The 24,145-nt window shown below is 40.1% G+C and overlaps 1 long non-coding RNA gene across 12 annotated transcripts in view; it reads left to right on the top strand.

Annotated features, from left to right (window-relative positions):
* LOC101857996 overlaps window positions 1-24,145 on the top strand; it is a 49,522-nt gene that overhangs the window by 22,999 nt on the left and 2,378 nt on the right. For 6 of the 12 annotated variants that reach the window (XR_004859387.1, XR_004859396.1, XR_004859388.1 and 3 more), the window contains 12 exons: window positions 569-712; window positions 975-1,043; window positions 4,228-4,371; window positions 4,634-4,702; window positions 8,434-8,577; window positions 8,840-8,908; window positions 12,275-12,418; window positions 12,681-12,749; window positions 16,898-17,041; window positions 17,304-17,372; window positions 20,628-20,771; window positions 21,034-21,102. This is a non-coding gene — a long non-coding RNA (uncharacterized LOC101857996). Of the gene's footprint in view, window positions 1-568; window positions 713-974; window positions 1,044-1,457; window positions 1,527-4,227; window positions 4,372-4,633; window positions 4,703-5,116; window positions 5,186-8,433; window positions 8,578-8,839; window positions 8,909-9,322; window positions 9,392-12,274; window positions 12,419-12,680; window positions 12,750-13,163; window positions 13,233-16,897; window positions 17,042-17,303; window positions 17,373-17,786; window positions 18,269-20,627; window positions 20,772-21,033; window positions 21,103-21,516; window positions 21,586-24,145 lie in introns of those variants that run through there. The other 6 variants (XR_004859391.1, XR_004859392.1, XR_004859393.1 and 3 more) reach the window with 6 other exon arrangements.

Consider the following 24,145-nt stretch of genomic DNA (forward strand, 5'->3'; position numbering starts at 1 on the left):
CAAGCTGCAGTCAAAAGATTGTTCCTGGCAGAAACAGCACCTAAAGTTATCTAGCTGCTGCCAGTAAGTTGTGCCACTAGTAAACTATATCAGCTAATATCATTGTGCAAGTACTTAAAATGCAGTTATCTTTTGGACATTTTGAGCCAGTATGCCGATGACTGAAACAGCACCTAAGCTCAGCAAGCTGCAGTCAATGAGGAAATAAAATATGTGGCATTTACGGTTGGCAGATACAGCACCTAAGAATAGCAAAGCTGCTGCCTTTTGAACATGGATAGATGAAGATTGGCCGTGATAATTTCTGATGAAACCAGTGATCATTTTGAGCCGCTATGGCGATGACTGAAACAGCCCCTAAGCTCAGCAAGCTGCAGTCAATGAGGAAATAGAATATGGTATTTCGGATCGGCAGAAACAGCCCCTAAGAATATCAAGCTGCTGCCTGTAGAGCCACAATAGATGATGATTGCCCTTGATAATTTTTGATGAAACCATTGAAGGCAGTACTATGTGAATGAAACATGTGCGACATTCTTGTAGACATTTTGAAGTATTATCATCACAGGGCGTGACAGTTGTCAGAACCAGCACCTGAGACTAGCAAGTGTCTTTCTGGAGAGGACGTTCAGCACTTCCCCCTACCCTCCGGCCTGGGCAGAGGACCAGCGGCGGAGGAGCCAGACCAGGGCACTTCTAACAGACCGTTAAGGTTTGTTTGTTTTGAGTGGATGTCCGAGAGGGAACTTGGGCTGAGGTTAGGGTGGGAAGTGTGATAGTAAGAGAGTTTTAGAAAGACCGCCCGTCACGGTGGAAATGCAACCGTTCTATTGTAAATCTGGAAATGTTTCATTTTGTTGTTCATACCGTCCAGAGGTTGTGAACTGGTATTTTTTCCACGAGCACTGTACTTCATGAAAACTTGGTTGTTAATTCTGCTCTGTGAGTAAGACTGAAATTCTATTGTTTTTCAGAGTACATCCCGTTTCAAGAGATGTATTCTGGAAGAGCCTCGAGTCATGTAGGACCAGCCAAGTGAAAAAGTAAGAATTTGCAATTTTGTTAGTCTTCTTTGCTTTTGAAGTGAATAATTTATGTATGTGAAAGGGGAAATAAGTTATGAGGGAGAATGGAGAAAATTAGACTTGTCGCTGAATTAAAGGAAATGCATATATTTTGAGACCATTTCATGTTCCATTGTCTTTGACAAGTGGTTGTTACGGATGTGTTTAGTATTTTAGTCAAGCATTGTAGTGGGAATATTTTAATTTCTTTAGCGTATGGAACCTTCCTTCTGATTTTGTATTTTTCGACAAGAATCGTACCCCATGAAAACCTGGTTCTTAATTCTGAACATGAAAATTGAGCGAGGTGTGGCCAAAGCATGGAAATCAAGCTGCAAAGACTTCCTGTTTTGGGATAGAGCATTAGTTTTCTCCTTTTGAAAAATTTCTCAGAGTACATCCAGTTTGAAGAGATGCATTGTGGAAGAGCATGGAGTCATGTAGGACCAGCCAACAGAGATGGTGGGAATTGCAATGTTTTTTGCCTTCTTTGGCCCGTTTTCAATTGTCTCAGAGTATATCCTTGTTGCGAGTCCTAAGTGGCAGAAACAGCACATAAGGTTATCGAGCTGCTGCCAATAACTATTGAAGCCAATACAGTGCGGGTACTTAAAATGCAGTTATCTTTTCAACATTTGCGCCACTATGGCGATGACCTGACTGAAACAGCCCCTAAGCTCAGCAAGCTGCAGTCAGTGAGGAAATAGAATCTGGCATTTACGGTTGGCAGAAACAGCACCTAAGAATAGCAAAGCTGCTGCCTATAAAACCGAACTAGATGAAGATTGGCCATGATAATTTCTGATGAAACCAGTGATCATTTTGAGCCACTATGGCGATGACTGAAACAGCCCCTAAGCTCAGCAAGCTGCAGTCAGTGAGGAAATAGAATCTGGCATTTACGGTTGGCAGAAACAGCACCTAAGAATAGCAAAGCTGCTGCCTATAAAACCGAAATAGATGAAGATTGGCCATGAACATCGATAGATGAAAATTGTCAGTGATCATTTGTGAGAAAAGTACTATGTAAGGAAAAGAAATGTGGCTATCTCTGAGACAATTATAACCATCATGGTGAGGACTGATGGTTGTGGTTTTATTGTTGTTGTTTTTAAAAATTTTTGAACATTTCAAATGTTTGTTGGTTTCATTTTCCTTTGTTTTGAACTCCTTTACCTGTTTGAGCAGCGTTTTTGAAGTTCGCTGAAATTTTCTCTTTCAGATTTTCTCCGCTTTATGTTCGGAGTTGAAAACGTTCAATTTCCTTTTTGTGTTGAACTTTTCTCCTTTATCTGTTTGAGCAGCGTTTTTGAAGTTCGCTGAAATTTGCACTTTGAGATTTTCTCCGCTTTATGTTCGGAGTTGAAAACGTTGCAGAAGAATTCTTTTGAGTTGTCCGTTTGAAGATTCGAAATTGAATTTCGTTCGTTTGGTTTTCTTCTTGATTGATTTTCCAAACCACAGATATTTAAAAAAATAGTCTGTTACTTTTGTGAGTAGGTCGGTGTAGCGTAGGATGGTTGACTGAAACAGCCCCTAAAGTGAACAAGCTGCAGTCAAAAGATTGTTCCTGGCAGAAACAGCACCTAAAGTTATCTAGCTGCTGCCAGTAAGTTGTGCCACTAGTAAACTATATCAGCTAATATCATTGTGCAAGTACTTAAAATGCAGTTATCTTTTGGACATTTTGAGCCAGTATGCCGATGACTGAAACAGCACCTAAGCTCAGCAAGCTGCAGTCAATGAGGAAATAAAATATGTGGCATTTACGGTTGGCAGATACAGCACCTAAGAATAGCAAAGCTGCTGCCTTTTGAACATGGATAGATGAAGATTGGCCGTGATAATTTCTGATGAAACCAGTGATCATTTTGAGCCGCTATGGCGATGACTGAAACAGCCCCTAAGCTCAGCAAGCTGCAGTCAGTGAGGAAATAGAATCTGGCATTTACGGTTGGCAGAAACAGCACCTAAGAATAGCAAAGCTGCTGCCTATAAAACCGAAATAGATGAAGATTGGCCATGAACATCGATAGATGAAAATTGTCAGTGATCATTTGTGAGAAAAGTACTATGTAAGGAAAAGAAATGTGGCTATCTCTGAGACAATTATAACCATCATGGTGAGGACTGATGGTTGTGGTTTTATTGTTGTTGTTTTTTAAAATTTTTGAACATTTCAAATGTTTGTTGGTTTCATTTTCCTTTGTTTTGAACTCCTTTACCTGTTTGAGCAGCGTTTTTGAAGTTCGCTGAAATTTTCTCTTTCAGATTTTCTCCGCTTTATGTTCGGAGTTGAAAACGTTCAATTTCCTTTTTGTGTTGAACTTTTCTCCTTTATCTGTTTGAGCAGCGTTTTTGAAGTTCGCTGAAATTTGCACTTTGAGATTTTCTCCGCTTTATGTTCGGAGTTGAAAACGTTGCAGAAGAATTCTTTTGAGTTGTCCGTTTGAAGATTCGAAATTGAATTTCGTTCGTTTGGTTTTCTTCTTGATTGATTTTCCAAACCACAGATATTTAAAAAAATAGTCTGTTACTTTTGTGAGTAGGTCGGTGTAGCGTAGGATGGTTGACTGAAACAGCCCCTAAAGTGAACAAGCTGCAGTCAAAAGATTGTTCCTGGCAGAAACAGCACCTAAAGTTATCTAGCTGCTGCCAGTAAGTTGTGCCACTAGTAAACTATATCAGCTAATATCATTGTGCAAGTACTTAAAATGCAGTTATCTTTTGGACATTTTGAGCCAGTATGCCGATGACTGAAACAGCACCTAAGCTCAGCAAGCTGCAGTCAATGAGGAAATAAAATATGTGGCATTTACGGTTGGCAGATACAGCACCTAAGAATAGCAAAGCTGCTGCCTTTTGAACATGGATAGATGAAGATTGGCCGTGATAATTTCTGATGAAACCAGTGATCATTTTGAGCCGCTATGGCGATGACTGAAACAGCCCCTAAGCTCAGCAAGCTGCAGTCAATGAGGAAATAGAATATGGTATTTCGGATCGGCAGAAACAGCCCCTAAGAATATCAAGCTGCTGCCTGTAGAGCCACAATAGATGATGATTGCCCTTGATAATTTTTGATGAAACCATTGAAGGCAGTACTATGTGAATGAAACATGTGCGACATTCTTGTAGACATTTTGAAGTATTATCATCACAGGGCGTGACAGTTGTCAGAACCAGCACCTGAGACTAGCAAGTGTCTTTCTGGAGAGGACGTTCAGCACTTCCCCCTACCCTCCGGCCTGGGCAGAGGACCAGCGGCGGAGGAGCCAGACCAGGGCACTTCTAACAGACCGTTAAGGTTTGTTTGTTTTGAGTGGATGTCCGAGAGGGAACTTGGGCTGAGGTTAGGGTGGGAAGTGTGATAGTAAGAGAGTTTTAGAAAGACCGCCCGTCACGGTGGAAATGCAACCGTTCTATTGTAAATCTGGAAATGTTTCATTTTGTTGTTCATACCGTCCAGAGGTTGTGAACTGGTATTTTTTCCACGAGCACTGTACTTCATGAAAACTTGGTTGTTAATTCTGCTCTGTGAGTAAGACTGAAATTCTATTGTTTTTCAGAGTACATCCCGTTTCAAGAGATGTATTCTGGAAGAGCCTCGAGTCATGTAGGACCAGCCAAGTGAAAAAGTAAGAATTTGCAATTTTGTTAGTCTTCTTTGCTTTTGAAGTGAATAATTTATGTATGTGAAAGGGGAAATAAGTTATGAGGGAGAATGGAGAAAATTAGACTTGTCGCTGAATTAAAGGAAATGCATATATTTTGAGACCATTTCATGTTCCATTGTCTTTGACAAGTGGTTGTTACGGATGTGTTTAGTATTTTAGTCAAGCATTGTAGTGGGAATATTTTAATTTCTTTAGCGTATGGAACCTTCCTTCTGATTTTGTATTTTTCGACAAGAATCATACCCCATGAAAACCTGGTTCTTAATTCTGAACATGAAAATTGAGCGAGGTGTGGCCAAAGCATGGAAATCAAGCTGCAAAGACTTCCTGTTTTGGGATAGAGCATTAGTTTTCTCCTTTTGAAAAATTTCTCAGAGTACATCCAGTTTGAAGAGATGCATTGTGGAAGAGCATGGAGTCATGTAGGACCAGCCAACAGAGATGGTGGGAATTGCAATGTTTTTTGCCTTCTTTGGCCCGTTTTCAATTGTCTCAGAGTATATCCTTGTTGCGAGTCCTAAGTGGCAGAAACAGCACATAAGGTTATCGAGCTGCTGCCAATAACTATTGAAGCCAATACAGTGCGGGTACTTAAAATGCAGTTATCTTTTCAACATTTGCGCCACTATGGCGATGACCTGACTGAAACAGCCCCTAAGCTCAGCAAGCTGCAGTCAGTGAGGAAATAGAATCTGGCATTTACGGTTGGCAGAAACAGCACCTAAGAATAGCAAAGCTGCTGCCTATAAAACCGAAATAGATGAAGATTGGCCATGAACATCGATAGATGAAAATTGTCAGTGATCATTTGTGAGAAAAGTACTATGTAAGGAAAAGAAATGTGGCTATCTCTGAGACAATTATAACCATCATGGTGAGGACTGATGGTTGTGGTTTTATTGTTGTTGTTTTTTAAAATTTTTGAACATTTCAAATGTTTGTTGGTTTCATTTTCCTTTGTTTTGAACTCCTTTACCTGTTTGAGCAGCGTTTTTGAAGTTCGCTGAAATTTTCTCTTTCAGATTTTCTCCGCTTTATGTTCGGAGTTGAAAACGTTCAATTTCCTTTTTGTGTTGAACTTTTCTCCTTTATCTGTTTGAGCAGCGTTTTTGAAGTTCGCTGAAATTTGCACTTTGAGATTTTCTCCGCTTTATGTTCGGAGTTGAAAACGTTGCAGAAGAATTCTTTTGAGTTGTCCGTTTGAAGATTCGAAATTGAATTTCGTTCGTTTGGTTTTCTTCTTGATTGATTTTCCAAACCACAGATATTTAAAAAAATAGTCTGTTACTTTTGTGAGTAGGTCGGTGTAGCGTAGGATGGTTGACTGAAACAGCCCCTAAAGTGAACAAGCTGCAGTCAAAAGATTGTTCCTGGCAGAAACAGCACCTAAAGTTATCTAGCTGCTGCCAGTAAGTTGTGCCACTAGTAAACTATATCAGCTAATATCATTGTGCAAGTACTTAAAATGCAGTTATCTTTTGGACATTTTGAGCCAGTATGCCGATGACTGAAACAGCACCTAAGCTCAGCAAGCTGCAGTCAATGAGGAAATAAAATATGTGGCATTTACGGTTGGCAGATACAGCACCTAAGAATAGCAAAGCTGCTGCCTTTTGAACATGGATAGATGAAGATTGGCCGTGATAATTTCTGATGAAACCAGTGATCATTTTGAGCCGCTATGGCGATGACTGAAACAGCCCCTAAGCTCAGCAAGCTGCAGTCAGTGAGGAAATAGAATCTGGCATTTACGGTTGGCAGAAACAGCACCTAAGAATAGCAAAGCTGCTGCCTATAAAACCGAACTAGATGAAGATTGGCCATGATAATTTCTGATGAAACCAGTGATCATTTTGAGCCACTATGGCGATGACTGAAACAGCCCCTAAGCTCAGCAAGCTGCAGTCAGTGAGGAAATAGAATCTGGCATTTACGGTTGGCAGAAACAGCACCTAAGAATAGCAAAGCTGCTGCCTATAAAACCGAACTAGATGAAGATTGGCCATGATAATTTCTGATGAAACCAGTGATCATTTTGAGCCACTATGGCGATGACTGAAACAGCCCCTAAGCTCAGCAAGCTGCAGTCAGTGAGGAAATAGAATCTGGCATTTACGGTTGGCAGAAACAGCACCTAAGAATAGCAAAGCTGCTGCCTATAAAACCGAAATAGATGAAGATTGGCCATGATAATTTCTGATGAAGCCAGTGATCATTTTGAGCCACTATGGCGATGACTGAAACAGCCCCTAAGCTCAGCAAGCTGCAGTCAGTGAGGAAATAGAATCTGGCATTTACGGTTGGCAGAAACAGCACCTAAGAATAGCAAAGCTGCTGCCTATAAAACCGAAATAGATGAAGATTGGCCATGAACATCGATAGATGAAAATTGTCAGTGATCATTTGTGAGAAAAGTACTATGTAAGGAAAAGAAATGTGGCTATCTCTGAGACAATTATAACCATCATGGTGAGACTGATGGTTGTGGTTTTATTGTTGTTGTTTTTTTTATATTTTTGAACATTTCAAATGTTTGTTGGTTTCATTTTCCTTTGTTTTGAACTCCTTTACCTGTTTGAGCAGCGTTTTTGAAGTTCGCTGAAATTTTCTCTTTCAGATTTTCTCCGCTTTATGTTCGGAGTTGAAAACGTTCAATTTCCTTTTTGTGTTGAACTTTTCTCCTTTATCTGTTTGAGCAGCGTTTTTGAAGTTCGCTGAAATTTGCACTTTGAGATTTTCTCCGCTTTATGTTCGGAGTTGAAAACGTTGCAGAAGAATTCTTTTTGAGTTGTCCGTTTGAAGATTCGAAATTGAATTTCGTTCGTTTGGTTTTCTTCTTGATTGATTTTCCAAACCACAGATATTTAAAAAAATAGTCTGTTACTTTTGTGAGTAGGTCGGTGTAGCGTAGGATGGTTGACTGAAACAGCCCCTAAAGTGAACAAGCTGCAGTCAAAAGATTGTTCCTGGCAGAAACAGCACCTAAAGTTATCTAGCTGCTGCCAGTAAGTTGTGCCACTAGTAAACTATATCAGCTAATATCATTGTGCAAGTACTTAAAATGCAGTTATCTTTTGGACATTTTGAGCCAGTATGCCGATGACTGAAACAGCACCTAAGCTCAGCAAGCTGCAGTCAATGAGGAAATAAAATATGTGGCATTTACGGTTGGCAGATACAGCACCTAAGAATAGCAAAGCTGCTGCCTTTTGAACATGGATAGATGAAGATTGGCCGTGATAATTTCTGATGAAACCAGTGATCATTTTGAGCCGCTATGGCGATGACTGAAACAGCCCCTAAGCTCAGCAAGCTGCAGTCAGTGAGGAAATAGAATCTGGCATTTACGGTTGGCAGAAACAGCACCTAAGAATAGCAAAGCTGCTGCCTATAAAACCGAAATAGATGAAGATTGGCCATGATAATTTCTGATGAAGCCAGTGATCATTTTGAGCCACTATGGCGATGACTGAAACAGCCCCTAAGCTCAGCAAGCTGCAGTCAATGAGGAAATAGAATATGGTATTTCGGATCGGCAGAAACAGCCCCTAAGAATATCAAGCTGCTGCCTGTAGAGCCACAATAGATGATGATTGCCCTTGATAATTTTTGATGAAACCATTGAAGGCAGTACTATGTGAATGAAACATGTGCGACATTCTTGTAGACATTTTGAAGTATTATCATCACAGGGCGTGACAGTTGTCAGAACCAGCACCTGAGACTAGCAAGTGTCTTTCTGGAGAGGACGTTCAGCACTTCCCCCTACCCTCCGGCCTGGGCAGAGGACCAGCGGCGGAGGAGCCAGACCAGGGCACTTCTAACAGACCGTTAAGGTTTGTTTGTTTTGAGTGGATGTCCGAGAGGGAACTTGGGCTGAGGTTAGGGTGGGAAGTGTGATAGTAAGAGAGTTTTAGAAAGACCGCCCGTCACGGTGGAAATGCAACCGTTCTATTGTAAATCTGGAAATGTTTCATTTTGTTGTTCATACCGTCCAGAGGTTGTGAACTGGTATTTTTTCCACGAGCACTGTACTTCATGAAAACTTGGTTGTTAATTCTGCTCTGTGAGTAAGACTGAAATTCTATTGTTTTTCAGAGTACATCCCGTTTCAAGAGATGTATTCTGGAAGAGCCTCGAGTCATGTAGGACCAGCCAAGTGAAAAAGTAAGAATTTGCAATTTTGTTAGTCTTCTTTGCTTTTGAAGTGAATAATTTATGTATGTGAAAGGGGAAATAAGTTATGAGGGAGAATGGAGAAAATTAGACTTGTCGCTGAATTAAAGGAAATGCATATATTTTGAGACCATTTCATGTTCCATTGTCTTTGACAAGTGGTTGTTACGGATGTGTTTAGTATTTTAGTCAAGCATTGTAGTGGGAATATTTTAATTTCTTTAGCGTATGGAACCTTCCTTCTGATTTTGTATTTTTCGACAAGAATCGTACCCCATGAAAACCTGGTTCTTAATTCTGAACATGAAAATTGAGCGAGGTGTGGCCAAAGCATGGAAATCAAGCTGCAAAGACTTCCTGTTTTGGGATAGAGCATTAGTTTTCTCCTTTTGAAAAATTTCTCAGAGTACATCCAGTTTGAAGAGATGCATTGTGGAAGAGCATGGAGTCATGTAGGACCAGCCAACAGAGATGGTGGGAATTGCAATGTTTTTTGCCTTCTTTGGCCCGTTTTCAATTGTCTCAGAGTATATCCTTGTTGCGAGTCCTAAGTGGCAGAAACAGCACATAAGGTTATCGAGCTGCTGCCAATAACTATTGAAGCCAATACAGTGCGGGTACTTAAAATGCAGTTATCTTTTCAACATTTGCGCCACTATGGCGATGACCTGACTGAAACAGCCCCTAAGCTCAGCAAGCTGCAGTCAGTGAGGAAATAGAATCTGGCATTTACGGTTGGCAGAAACAGCACCTAAGAATAGCAAAGCTGCTGCCTATAAAACCGAAATAGATGAAGATTGGCCATGAACATCGATAGATGAAAATTGTCAGTGATCATTTGTGAGAAAAGTACTATGTAAGGAAAAGAAATGTGGCTATCTCTGAGACAATTATAACCATCATGGTGAGACTGATGGTTGTGGTTTTATTGTTGTTGTTTTTTTTATATTTTTGAACATTTCAAATGTTTGTTGGTTTCATTTTCCTTTGTTTTGAACTCCTTTACCTGTTTGAGCAGCGTTTTTGAAGTTCGCTGAAATTTTCTCTTTCAGATTTTCTCCGCTTTATGTTCGGAGTTGAAAACGTTCAATTTCCTTTTTGTGTTGAACTTTTCTCCTTTATCTGTTTGAGCAGCGTTTTTGAAGTTCGCTGAAATTTGCACTTTGAGATTTTCTCCGCTTTATGTTCGGAGTTGAAAACGTTGCAGAAGAATTCTTTTGAGTTGTCCGTTTGAAGATTCGAAATTGAATTTCGTTCGTTTGGTTTTCTTCTTGATTGATTTTCCAAACCACAGATATTTAAAAAAATAGTCTGTTACTTTTGTGAGTAGGTCGGTGTAGCGTAGGATGGTTGACTGAAACAGCCCCTAAAGTGAACAAGCTGCAGTCAAAAGATTGTTCCTGGCAGAAACAGCACCTAAAGTTATCTAGCTGCTGCCAGTAAGTTGTGCCACTAGTAAACTATATCAGCTAATATCATTGTGCAAGTACTTAAAATGCAGTTATCTTTTGGACATTTTGAGCCAGTATGCCGATGACTGAAACAGCACCTAAGCTCAGCAAGCTGCAGTCAATGAGGAAATAAAATATGTGGCATTTACGGTTGGCAGATACAGCACCTAAGAATAGCAAAGCTGCTGCCTTTTGAACATGGATAGATGAAGATTGGCCGTGATAATTTCTGATGAAACCAGTGATCATTTTGAGCCGCTATGGCGATGACTGAAACAGCCCCTAAGCTCAGCAAGCTGCAGTCAGTGAGGAAATAGAATCTGGCATTTACGGTTGGCAGAAACAGCACCTAAGAATAGCAAAGCTGCTGCCTATAAAACCGAACTAGATGAAGATTGGCCATGATAATTTCTGATGAAACCAGTGATCATTTTGAGCCACTATGGCGATGACTGAAACAGCCCCTAAGCTCAGCAAGCTGCAGTCAGTGAGGAAATAGAATCTGGCATTTACGGTTGGCAGAAACAGCACCTAAGAATAGCAAAGCTGCTGCCTATAAAACCGAAATAGATGAAGATTGGCCATGAACATCGATAGATGAAAATTGTCAGTGATCATTTGTGAGAAAAGTACTATGTAAGGAAAAGAAATGTGGCTATCTCTGAGACAATTATAACCATCATGGTGAGACTGATGGTTGTGGTTTTATTGTTGTTGTTTTTTTTATATTTTTGAACATTTCAAATGTTTGTTGGTTTCATTTTCCTTTGTTTTGAACTCCTTTACCTGTTTGAGCAGCGTTTTTGAAGTTCGCTGAAATTTTCTCTTTCAGATTTTCTCCGCTTTATGTTCGGAGTTGAAAACGTTCAATTTCCTTTTTGTGTTGAACTTTTCTCCTTTATCTGTTTGAGCAGCGTTTTTGAAGTTCGCTGAAATTTGCACTTTGAGATTTTCTCCGCTTTATGTTCGGAGTTGAAAACGTTGCAGAAGAATTCTTTTGAGTTGTCCGTTTGAAGATTCGAAATTGAATTTCGTTCGTTTGGTTTTCTTCTTGATTGATTTTCCAAACCACAGATATTTAAAAAAATAGTCTGTTACTTTTGTGAGTAGGTCGGTGTAGCGTAGGATGGTTGACTGAAACAGCCCCTAAAGTGAACAAGCTGCAGTCAAAAGATTGTTCCTGGCAGAAACAGCACCTAAAGTTATCTAGCTGCTGCCAGTAAGTTGTGCCACTAGTAAACTATATCAGCTAATATCATTGTGCAAGTACTTAAAATGCAGTTATCTTTTGGACATTTTGAGCCAGTATGCCGATGACTGAAACAGCACCTAAGCTCAGCAAGCTGCAGTCAATGAGGAAATAAAATATGTGGCATTTACGGTTGGCAGATACAGCACCTAAGAATAGCAAAGCTGCTGCCTTTTGAACATGGATAGATGAAGATTGGCCGTGATAATTTCTGATGAAACCAGTGATCATTTTGAGCCGCTATGGCGATGACTGAAACAGCCCCTAAGCTCAGCAAGCTGCAGTCAGTGAGGAAATAGAATCTGGCATTTACGGTTGGCAGAAACAGCACCTAAGAATAGCAAAGCTGCTGCCTATAAAACCGAAATAGATGAAGATTGGCCATGATAATTTCTGATGAAGCCAGTGATCATTTTGAGCCACTATGGCGATGACTGAAACAGCCCCTAAGCTCAGCAAGCTGCAGTCAATGAGGAAATAGAATATGGTATTTCGGATCGGCAGAAACAGCCCCTAAGAATATCAAGCTGCTGCCTGTAGAGCCACAATAGATGATGATTGCCCTTGATAATTTTTGATGAAACCATTGAAGGCAGTACTATGTGAATGAAACATGTGCGACATTCTTGTAGACATTTTGAAGTATTATCATCACAGGGCGTGACAGTTGTCAGAACCAGCACCTGAGACTAGCAAGTGTCTTTCTGGAGAGGACGTTCAGCACTTCCCCCTACCCTCCGGCCTGGGCAGAGGACCAGCGGCGGAGGAGCCAGACCAGGGCACTTCTAACAGACCGTTAAGGTTTGTTTGTTTTGAGTGGATGTCCGAGAGGGAACTTGGGCTGAGGTTAGGGTGGGAAGTGTGATAGTAAGAGAGTTTTAGAAAGACCGCCCGTCACGGTGGAAATGCAACCGTTCTATTGTAAATCTGGAAATGTTTCATTTTGTTGTTCATACCGTCCAGAGGTTGTGAACTGGTATTTTTTCCACGAGCACTGTACTTCATGAAAACTTGGTTGTTAATTCTGCTCTGTGAGTAAGACTGAAATTCTATTGTTTTTCAGAGTACATCCCGTTTCAAGAGATGTATTCTGGAAGAGCCTCGAGTCATGTAGGACCAGCCAAGTGAAAAAGTAAGAATTTGCAATTTTGTTAGTCTTCTTTGCTTTTGAAGTGAATAATTTATGTATGTGAAAGGGGAAATAAGTTATGAGGGAGAATGGAGAAAATTAGACTTGTCGCTGAATTAAAGGAAATGCATATATTTTGAGACCATTTCATGTTCCATTGTCTTTGACAAGTGGTTGTTACGGATGTGTTTAGTATTTTAGTCAAGCATTGTAGTGGGAATATTTTAATTTCTTTAGCGTATGGAACCTTCCTTCTGATTTTGTATTTTTCGACAAGAATCGTACCCAATGAAAACCTGGTTCTTAATTCTGAACATGAAAATTGAGCGAGGTGTGGCCAAAGCATGGAAATCAAGCTGCAAAGACTTCCTGTTTTGGGATAGAGCATTAGTTTTCTCCTTTTGAAAAATTTCTCAGAGTACATCCAGTTTGAAGAGATGCATTGTGGAAGAGCATGGAGTCATGTAGGACCAGCCAACAGAGATGGTGGGAATTGCAGTGTTTTTTGCCTTCTTTGGCCCGTTTTCAATTGTCTCAGAGTATATCCTTGTTGCGAGTCCTAAGTGGCAGAAACAGCACATAAGGTTATCGAGCTGCTGCCAATAACTATTGAAGCCAATACAGTGCGGGTACTTAAAATGCAGTTATCTTTTCAACATTTGCGCCACTATGGCGATGACCTGACTGAAACAGCCCCTAAGCTCAGCAAGCTGCAGTCAGTGAGGAAATAGAATCTGGCATTTACGGTTGGCAGAAACAGCACCTAAGAATAGCAAAGCTGCTGCCTATAAAACCGAAATAGATGAAGATTGGCCATGAACATCGATAGATGAAAATTGTCAGTGATCATTTGTGAGAAAAGTACTATGTAAGGAAAAGAAATGTGGCTATCTCTGAGACAATTATAACCATCATGGTGAGGACTGATGGTTGTGGTTTTATTGTTGTTGTTTTTTAAAATTTTTGAACATTTCAAATGTTTGTTGGTTTCATTTTCCTTTGTTTTGAACTCCTTTACCTGTTTGAGCAGCGTTTTTGAAGTTCGCTGAAATTTTCTCTTTCAGATTTTCTCCGCTTTATGTTCGGAGTTGAAAACGTTCAATTTCCTTTTTGTGTTGAACTTTTCTCCTTTATCTGTTTGAGCAGCGTTTTTGAAGTTCGCTGAAATTTGCACTTTGAGATTTTCTCCGCTTTATGTTCGGAGTTGAAAACGTTGCAGAAGAATTCTTTTGAGTTGTCCGTTTGAAGATTCGAAATTGAATTTCGTTCGTTTGGTTTTCTTCTTGATTGATTTTCCAAACCACAGATATTTAAAAAAATAGTCTGTTACTTTTGTGAGTAGGTCGGTGTAGCGTAGGATGGTTGACTGAAACAGCCCCTAAAGTGAACAAGCTGCAGTCAAAAGATTGTTCCTGGCAGAAACAGCACCTAAAGTTATCTAGCTGCTGCCAGTAAGTTGTGCCACTAGTAAACTATATCAGCTAATATCATTGTGCAAGTACTTAAAATGCAGTTATCTTTTGGACATTTTGAGCCAGTATGCCGATGACTGAAACAGCACCTAAGCTCAGCAAGCTGCAGTCAATGAGGAAATAAAATATGTGGCATTTACGGTTGGCAGATACAGCACCTAAGAATAGCAAAGCTGCTGCCTTTTGAACATGGATAGATGAAGATTGGCCGTGATAATTTCTGATGAAACCAGTGATCATTTTGAGCCGCTATGGCGATGACTGAAACAGCCCCTAAGCTCAGCAAGCTGCAGTCAGTGAGGAAATAGAATCTGGCATTTACGGTTGGCAGAAACAGCACCTAAGAATAGCAAAGCTGCTGCCTATAAAACCGAAATAGATGAAGATTGGCCATGATAATTTCTGATGAAGCCAGTGATCATTTTGAGCCACTATGGCGATGACTGAAACAGCCCCTAAGCTCAGCAAGCTGCAGTCAGTGAGGAAATAGAATCTGGCATTTACGGTTGGCAGAAACAGCACCTAAGAATAGCAAAGCTGCTGCCTATAAAACCGAAATAGATGAAGATTGGCCATGATAATTTCTGAAGCCAGTGATCATTTTGAGCCACTATGGCGATGACTGAAACAGCCTCTAAACTCAGCAAGCTGCAGTCAGTGAGGAAATAGAATATGGTATTTCAGATCGGCAGAAACAGCCCTTAAGAATAGCAAGCTGCTGCCTTTTGAACATCGATAGATGAAAATTGTCAGTGATCATTTCTGAGAAAAGTACTATGTAAGGAAAAAAAATGTGGCTATCTCTGAGACAATTATAACCATCATGGTGAGGACTGATGGTTGTGGTTTTATTGTTGTTCTTTTAAAAAAAATTTTGAACATTTCAAATGTTTGTTTTCATTTTCCTTTGTTTTGAACTCCTTTACCTGTTTGAGCAGCGTTTTTGAAGTTCGCTGAAATTTTCTCTTTCAGATTTTCTCCGCTTTATGTTCGGAGTTGAAAACGTTGCAGAAGAATTCTTTTGAGTTGTCCGTTTGAAGATTCGAAATTGAATTTCGTTCGTTTGGTTTTCTTCTTGATTGATTTTCCAAACCACAGATATTTAAAAAAATAGTCTGTTACTTTTGTGAGTAGGTCGGTGTAGCGTAGGATGGTTGACTGAAACAGCCCCTAAAGTGAACAAGCTGCAGTCAAAAGATTGTTCCTGGCAGAAACAGCACCTAAAGTTATCTAGCTGCTGCCAGTAAGTTGTGCCACTAGTAAACTATATCAGCTAATATCATTGTGCAAGTACTTAAAATGCAGTTATCTTTTGGACATTTTGAGCCAGTATGCCGATGACTGAAACAGCACCTAAGCTCAGCAAGCTGCAGTCAATGAGGAAATAAAATATGTGGCATTTACGGTTGGCAGATACAGCACCTAAGAATAGCAAAGCTGCTGCCTTTTGAACATGGATAGATGAAGATTGGCCGTGATAATTTCTGATGAAACCAGTGATCATTTTGAGCCGCTATGGCGATGACTGAAACAGCCCCTAAGCTCAGCAAGCTGCAGTCAGTGAGGAAATAGAATCTGGCATTTACGGTTGGCAGAAACAGCACCTAAGAATAGCAAAGCTGCTGCCTATAAAACCGAAATAGATGAAGATTGGCCATGAACATCGATAGATGAAAATTGTCAGTGATCATTTGTGAGAAAAGTACTATGTAAGGAAAAGAAATGTGGCTATCTCTGAGACAATTATAACCATCATGGTGAGGACTGATGGTTGTGGTTTTATTGTTGTTCTTTTAAAAAAAATTTTGAACATTTCAAATGTTTGTTTTCATTTTCCTTTGTTTTGAACTCCTTTACCTGTTTGAGCAGCGTTTTTGAAGTTCGCTGAAATTTTCTCTTTCAGATTTTCTCCGCTTTATGTTCGGAGTTGAAAACGTTGCAGAAGAATTCTTTTGAGTTGTCCGTTTGAAGATTCGAAATTGAATTTCGTTCGTTTGGTTTTCTTCTTGATTGATTTTCCAAACCACAGATATTTAAAAAAATAGTCTGTTACTTTTGTGAGTAGGTCGGTGTAGCGTAGGATGGTTGACTGAAACAGCCCCTAAAGTGAACAAGCTGCAGTCAAAAGATTGTTCCTGGCAGAAACAGCACCTAAAGTTATCTAGCTGCTGCCAGTAAGTTGTGCCACTAGTAAACTATATCAGCTAATATCATTGTGCAAGTACTTAAAATGCAGTTATCTTTTGGACATTTTGAGCCAGTATGCCGATGACTGAAACAGCACCTAAGCTCAGCAAGCTGCAGTCAATGAGGAAATAAAATATGTGGCATTTACGGTTGGCAGATACAGCACCTAAGAATAGCAAAGCTGCTGCCTTTTGAACATGGATAGATGAAGATTGGCCGTGATAATTTCTGATGAAACCAGTGATCATTTTGAGCCGCTATGGCGATGACTGAAACAGCCCCTAAGCTCAGCAAGCTGCAGTCAATGAGGAAATAGAATATGGTATTTCGGATCGGCAGAAACAGCCCCTAAGAATATCAAGCTGCTGCCTGTAGAGCCACAATAGATGATGATTGCCCTTGATAATTTTTGATGAAACCATTGAAGGCAGTACTATGTGAATGAAACATGTGCGACATTCTTGTAGACATTTTGAAGTATTATCATCACAGGGCGTGACAGTTGTCAGAACCAGCACCTGAGACTAGCAAGTGTCTTTCTGGAGAGGACGTTCAGCACTTCCCCCTACCCTCCGGCCTGGGCAGAGGACCAGCGGCGGAGGAGCCAGACCAGGGCACTTCTAACAGACCGTTAAGGTTTGTTTGTTTTGAGTGGATGTCCGAGAGGGAACTTGGGCTGAGGTTAGGGTGGGAAGTGTGATAGTAAGAGAGTTTTAGAAAGACCGCCCGTCACGGTGGAAATGCAACCGTTCTATTGTAAATCTGGAAATGTTTCATTTTGTTGTTCATACCGTCCAGAGGTTGTGAACTGGTATTTTTTCCACGAGCACTGTACTTCATGAAAACTTGGTTGTTAATTCTGCTCTGTGAGTAAGACTGAAATTCTATTGTTTTTCAGAGTACATCCCGTTTCAAGAGATGTATTCTGGAAGAGCCTCGAGTCATGTAGGACCAGCCAAGTGAAAAAGTAAGAATTTGCAATTTTGTTAGTCTTCTTTGCTTTTGAAGTGAATAATTTATGTATGTGAAAGGGGAAATAAGTTATGAGGGAGAATGGAGAAAATTAGACTTGTCGCTGAATTAAAGGAAATGCATATATTTTGAGACCATTTCATGTTCCATTGTCTTTGACAAGTGGTTGTTACGGATGTGTTTAGTATTTTAGTCAAGCATTGTAGTGGGAATATTTTAATTTCTTTAGCGTATGGAACCTTCCTTCTGATTTTGTATTTTTCGACAAGAATCGTACCCCATGAAAACCTGGTTCTTAATTCTGAACATGAAAATTGAGCGAGGTGTGGCCAAAGCATGGAAATCAAGCTGCAAAGACTTCCTGTTTTGGGATAGAGCATTAGTTTTCTCCTTTTGAAAAATTTCTCAGAGTACATCCAGTTTGAAGAGATGCATTGTGGAAGAGCATGGAGTCATGTAGGACCAGCCAACAGAGATGGTGGGAATTGCAATGTTTTTTGCCTTCTTTGGCCCGTTTTCAATTGTCTCAGAGTATATCCTTGTTGCGAGTCCTAAGTGGCAGAAACAGCACATAAGGTTATCGAGCTGCTGCCAATAACTATTGAAGCCAATACAGTGCGGGTACTTAAAATGCAGTTATCTTTTCAACATTTGCGCCACTATGGCGATGACCTGACTGAAACAGCCCCTAAGCTCAGCAAGCTGCAGTCAGTGAGGAAATAGAATCTGGCATTTACGGTTGGCAGAAACAGCACCTAAGAATAGCAAAGCTGCTGCCTATAAAACCGAAATAGATGAAGATTGGCATGATAATTTCTGATGAAGCCAGTGATCATTTTGAGCCACTATGGCGATGACTGAAACAGCCTCTAAACTCAGCAAGCTGCAGTCAGTGAGGAAATAGAATATGGTATTTCAGATCGGCAGAAACAGCCCTTAAGAATAGCAAGCTGCTGCCTTTTGAACATCGATAGATGAAAATTGTCAGTGATCATTTCTGAGAAAAGTACTATGTAAGGAAAAAAAATGTGGCTATCTCTGAGACAATTATAACCATCATGGTGAGGACTGATGGTTGTGGTTTTATTGTTGTTCTTTTAAAAAAAATTTTGAACATTTCAAATGTTTGTTTTCATTTTCCTTTGTTTTGAACTCCTTTACCTGTTTGAGCAGCGTTTTTGAAGTTCGCTGAAATTTTCTCTTTCAGATTTTCTCCGCTTTATGTTCGGAGTTGAAAACGTTGCAGAAGAATTCTTTTGAGTTGTCCGTTTGAAGATTCGAAATTGAATTTCGTTCGTTTGGTTTTCTTCTTGATTGATTTTCCAAACCACAGATATTTAAAAAAATAGTCTGTTACTTTTGTGAGTAGGTCGGTGTAGCGTAGGATGGTTGACTGAAACAGCCCCTAAAGTGAACAAGCTGCAGTCAAAAGATTGTTCCTGGCAGAAACAGCACCTAAAGTTATCTAGCTGCTGCCAGTAAGTTGTGCCACTAGTAAACTATATCAGCTAATATCATTGTGCAAGTACTTAAAATGCAGTTATCTTTTGGACATTTTGAGCCAGTATGCCGATGACTGAAACAGCACCTAAGCTCAGCAAGCTGCAGTCAATGAGGAAATAAAATATGTGGCATTTACGGTTGGCAGATACAGCACCTAAGAATAGCAAAGCTGCTGCCTTTTGAACATGGATAGATGAAGATTGGCCGTGATAATTTCTGATGAAACCAGTGATCATTTTGAGCCGCTATGGCGATGACTGAAACAGCCCCTAAGCTCAGCAAGCTGCAGTCAGTGAGGAAATAGAATCTGGCATTTACGGTTGGCAGAAACAGCACCTAAGAATAGCAAAGCTGCTGCCTATAAAACCGAACTAGATGAAGATTGGCCATGATAATTTCTGATGAAACCAGTGATCATTTTGAGCCACTATGGCGATGACTGAAACAGCCCCTAAGCTCAGCAAGCTGCAGTCAGTGAGGAAATAGAATCTGGCATTTACGGTTGGCAGAAACAGCACCTAAGAATAGCAAAGCTGCTGCCTATAAAACCGAAATAGATGAAGATTGGCCATGATAATTTCTGATGAAGCCAGTGATCATTTTGAGCCACTATGGCGATGACTGAAACAGCCTCTAAACTCAGCAAGCTGCAGTCAGTGAGGAAATAGAATATGGTATTTCAGATCGGCAGAAACAGCCCTTAAGAATAGCAAGCTGCTGCCTTTTGAACATCGATAGATGAAAATTGTCAGTGATCATTTCTGAGAAAAGTACTATGTAAGGAAAAAAAATGTGGCTATCTCTGAGACAATTATAACCATCATGGTGAGGACTGATGGTTGTGGTTTTATTGTTGTTCTTTTAAAAAAAATTTTGAACATTTCAAATGTTTGTTTTCATTTTCCTTTGTTTTGAACTCCTTTACCTGTTTGAGCAGCGTTTTTGAAGTTCGCTGAAATTTTCTCTTTCAGATTTTCTCCGCTTTATGTTCGGAGTTGAAAACGTTGCAGAAGAATTCTTTTGAGTTGTCCGTTTGAAGATTCGAAATTGAATTTCGTTCGTTTGGTTTTCTTCTTGATTGATTTTCCAAACCACAGATATTTAAAAAAATAGTCTGTTACTTTTGTGAGTAGGTCGGTGTAGCGTAGGATGGTTGACTGAAACAGCCCCTAAAGTGAACAAGCTGCAGTCAAAAGATTGTTCCTGGCAGAAACAGCACCTAAAGTTATCTAGCTGCTGCCAGTAAGTTGTGCCACTAGTAAACTATATCAGCTAATATCATTGTGCAAGTACTTAAAATGCAGTTATCTTTTGGACATTTTGAGCCAGTATGCCGATGACTGAAACAGCACCTAAGCTCAGCAAGCTGCAGTCAATGAGGAAATAAAAAATGTGGCATTTACGGTTGGCAGATACAGCACCTAAGAATAGCAAAGCTGCTGCCTTTTGAACATGGATAGATGAAGATTGGCCGTGATAATTTCTGATGAAACCAGTGATCATTTTGAGCCGCTATGGCGATGACTGAAACAGCCCCTAAGCTCAGCAAGCTGCAGTCAATGACGAAATAGAATATGGTATTTCGGATCGGCAGAAACAGCCCCTAAGAATATCAAGCTGCTGCCTGTAGAGCCACAATAGATGATGATTGCCCTTGATAATTTTTGATGAAACCATTGAAGGCAGTACTATGTGAATGAAACATGTGCGACATTCTTGTAGACATTTTGAAGTATTATCATCACAGGGCGTGACAGTTGTCAGAACCAGCACCTGAGACTAGCAAGTGTCTTTCTGGAGAGGACGTTCAGCACTTCCCCCTACCCTCCGGCCTGGGCAGAGGACCAGCGGCGGAGGAGCCAGACCAGGGCACTTCTAACAGACCGTTAAGGTTTGTTTGTTTTGAGTGGATGTCCGAGAGGGAACTTGGGCTGAGGTTAGGGTGGGAAGTGTGATAGTAAGAGAGTTTTAGAAAGACCGCCCGTCACGGTGGAAATGCAACCGTTCTATTGTAAATCTGGAAATGTTTCATTTTGTTGTTCATACCGTCCAGAGGTTGTGAACTGGTATTTTTTCCACGAGCACTGTACTTCATGAAAACTTGGTTGTTAATTCTGCTCTGTGAGTAAGACTGAAATTCTATTGTTTTTCAGAGTACATCCCGTTTCAAGAGATGTATTCTGGAAGAGCCTCGAGTCATGTAGGACCAGCCAAGTGAAAAAGTAAGAATTTGCAATTTTGTTAGTCTTCTTTGCTTTTGAAGTGAATAATTTATGTATGTGAAAGGGGAAATAAGTTATGAGGGAGAATGGAGAAAATTAGACTTGTCGCTGAATTAAAGGAAATGCATATATTTTGAGACCATTTCATGTTCCATTGTCTTTGACAAGTGGTTGTTACGGATGTGTTTAGTATTTTAGTCAAGCATTGTAGTGGGAATATTTTAATTTCTTTAGCGTATGGAACCTTCCTTCTGATTTTGTATTTTTCGACAAGAATCGTACCCCATGAAAACCTGGTTCTTAATTCTGAACATGAAAATTGAGCGAGGTGTGGCCAAAGCATGGAAATCAAGCTGCAAAGACTTCCTGTTTTGGGATAGAGCATTAGTTTTCTCCTTTTGAAAAATTTCTCAGAGTACATCCAGTTTGAAGAGATGCATTGTGGAAGAGCATGGAGTCATGTAGGACCAGCCAACAGAGATGGTGGGAATTGCAATGTTTTTTGCCTTCTTTGGCCCGTTTTCAATTGTCTCAGAGTATATCCTTGTTGCGAGTCCTAAGTGGCAGAAACAGCACATAAGGTTATCGAGCTGCTGCCAATAACTATTGAAGCCAATACAGTGCGGGTACTTAAAATGCAGTTATCTTTTCAACATTTGCGCCACTATGGCGATGACCTGACTGAAACAGCCCCTAAGCTCAGCAAGCTGCAGTCAGTGAGGAAATAGAATCTGGCATTTACGGTTGGCAGAAACAGCACCTAAGAATAGCAAAGCTGCTGCCTATAAAACCGAAATAGATGAAGATTGGCCATGAACATCGATAGATGAAAATTGTCAGTGATCATTTGTGAGAAAAGTACTATGTAAGGAAAAGAAATGTGGCTATCTCTGAGACAATTATAACCATCATGGTGAGGACTGATGGTTGTGGTTTTATTGTTGTACTTTTTAAAAATTTTTGAACATTTCAAATGTTTGTTGGTTTCATTTTCCTTTGTTTTGAACTCCTTTACCTGTTTGAGCAGCGTTTTTGAAGTTCGCTGAAATTTTCTCTTTCAGATTTTCTCCGCTTTATGTTCGGAGTTGAAAACGTTCAATTTCCTTTTTGTGTTGAACTTTTCTCCTTTATCTGTTTGAGCAGCGTTTTTGAAGTTCGCTGAAATTTGCACTTTGAGATTTTCTCCGCTTTATGTTCGGAGTTGAAAACGTTGCAGAAGAATTCTTTTGAGTTGTCCGTTTGAAGATTCGAAATTGAATTTCGTTCGTTTGGTTTTCTTCTTGATTGATTTTCCAAACCACAGATATTTAAAAAAATAGTCTGTTACTTTTGTGAGTAGGTCGGTGTAGCGTAGGATGGTTGACTGAAACAGCCCCTAAAGTGAACAAGCTGCAGTCAAAAGATTGTTCCTGGCAGAAACAGCACCTAAAGTTATCTAGCTGCTGCCAGTAAGTTGTGCCACTAGTAAACTATATCAGCTAATATCATTGTGCAAGTACTTAAAATGCAGTTATCTTTTGGACATTTTGAGCCAGTATGCCGATGACTGAAACAGCACCTAAGCTCAGCAAGCTGCAGTCAATGAGGAAATAAAATATGTGGCATTTACGGTTGGCAGATACAGCACCTAAGAATAGCAAAGCTGCTGCCTTTTGAACATGGATAGATGAAGATTGGCCGTGATAATTTCTGATGAAACCAGTGATCATTTTGAGCCGCTATGGCGATGACTGAAACAGCCCCTAAGCTCAGCAAGCTGCAGTCAGTGAGGAAATAGAATCTGGCATTTACGGTTGGCAGAAACAGCACCTAAGAATAGCAAAGCTGCTGCCTATAAAACCGAAATAGATGAAGATTGGCATGATAATTTCTGATGAAACCAGTGATCATTTTGAGCCACTATGGCGATGACTGAAACAGCCCCTAAGCTCAGCAAGCTGCAGTCAGTGAGGAAATAGAATCTGGCATTTACGGTTGGCAGAAACAGCACCTAAGAATAGCAAAGCTGCTGCCTATAAAACCGAAATAGATGAAGATTGGCCATGAACATCGATAGATGAAAATTGTCAGTGATCATTTGTGAGAAAAGTACTATGTAAGGAAAAGAAATGTGGCTATCTCTGAGACAATTATAACCATCATGGTGAGGACTGATGGTTGTGGTTTTATTGTTGTACTTTTTAAAAATTTTTGAACATTTCAAATGTTTGTTGGTTTCATTTTCCTTTGTTTTGAACTCCTTTACCTGTTTGAGCAGCGTTTTTGAAGTTCGCTGAAATTTTCTCTTTCAGATTTTCTCCGCTTTATGTTCGGAGTTGAAAACGTTCAATTTCCTTTTTGTGTTGAACTTTTCTCCTTTATCTGTTTGAGCAGCGTTTTTGAAGTTCGCTGAAATTTGCACTTTGAGATTTTCTCCGCTTTATGTTCGGAGTTGAAAACGTTGCAGAAGAATTCTTTTGAGTTGTCCGTTTGAAGATTCGAAATTGAATTTCGTTCGTTTGGTTTTCTTCTTGATTGATTTTCCAAACCACAGATATTTAAAAAAATAGTCTGTTACTTTTGTGAGTAGGTCGGTGTAGCGTAGGATGGTTGACTGAAACAGCCCCTAAAGTGAACAAGCTGCAGTCAAAAGATTGTTCCTGGCAGAAACAGCACCTAAAGTTATCTAGCTGCTGCCAGTAAGTTGTGCCACTAGTAAACTATATCAGCTAATATCATTGTGCAAGTACTTAAAATGCAGTTATCTTTTGGACATTTTGAGCCAGTATGCCGATGACTGAAACAGCACCTAAGCTCAGCAAGCTGCAGTCAATGAGGAAATAAAATATGTGGCATTTACGGTTGGCAGATACAGCACCTAAGAATAGCAAAGCTGCTGCCTTTTGAACATGGATAGATGAAGATTGGCCGTGATAATTTCTGATGAAACCAGTGATCATTTTGAGCCGCTATGGCGATGACTGAAACAGCCCCTAAGCTCAGCAAGCTGCAGTCAATGACGAAATAGAATATGGTATTTCGGATCGGCAGAAACAGCCCCTAA

Source organism: Aplysia californica, unplaced genomic scaffold (assembly GCF_000002075.1).
Source record: "Aplysia californica isolate F4 #8 unplaced genomic scaffold, AplCal3.0 scaffold01305, whole genome shotgun sequence".
Taxonomy (NCBI): Eukaryota; Metazoa; Mollusca; class Gastropoda; order Aplysiida; family Aplysiidae; genus Aplysia; species Aplysia californica.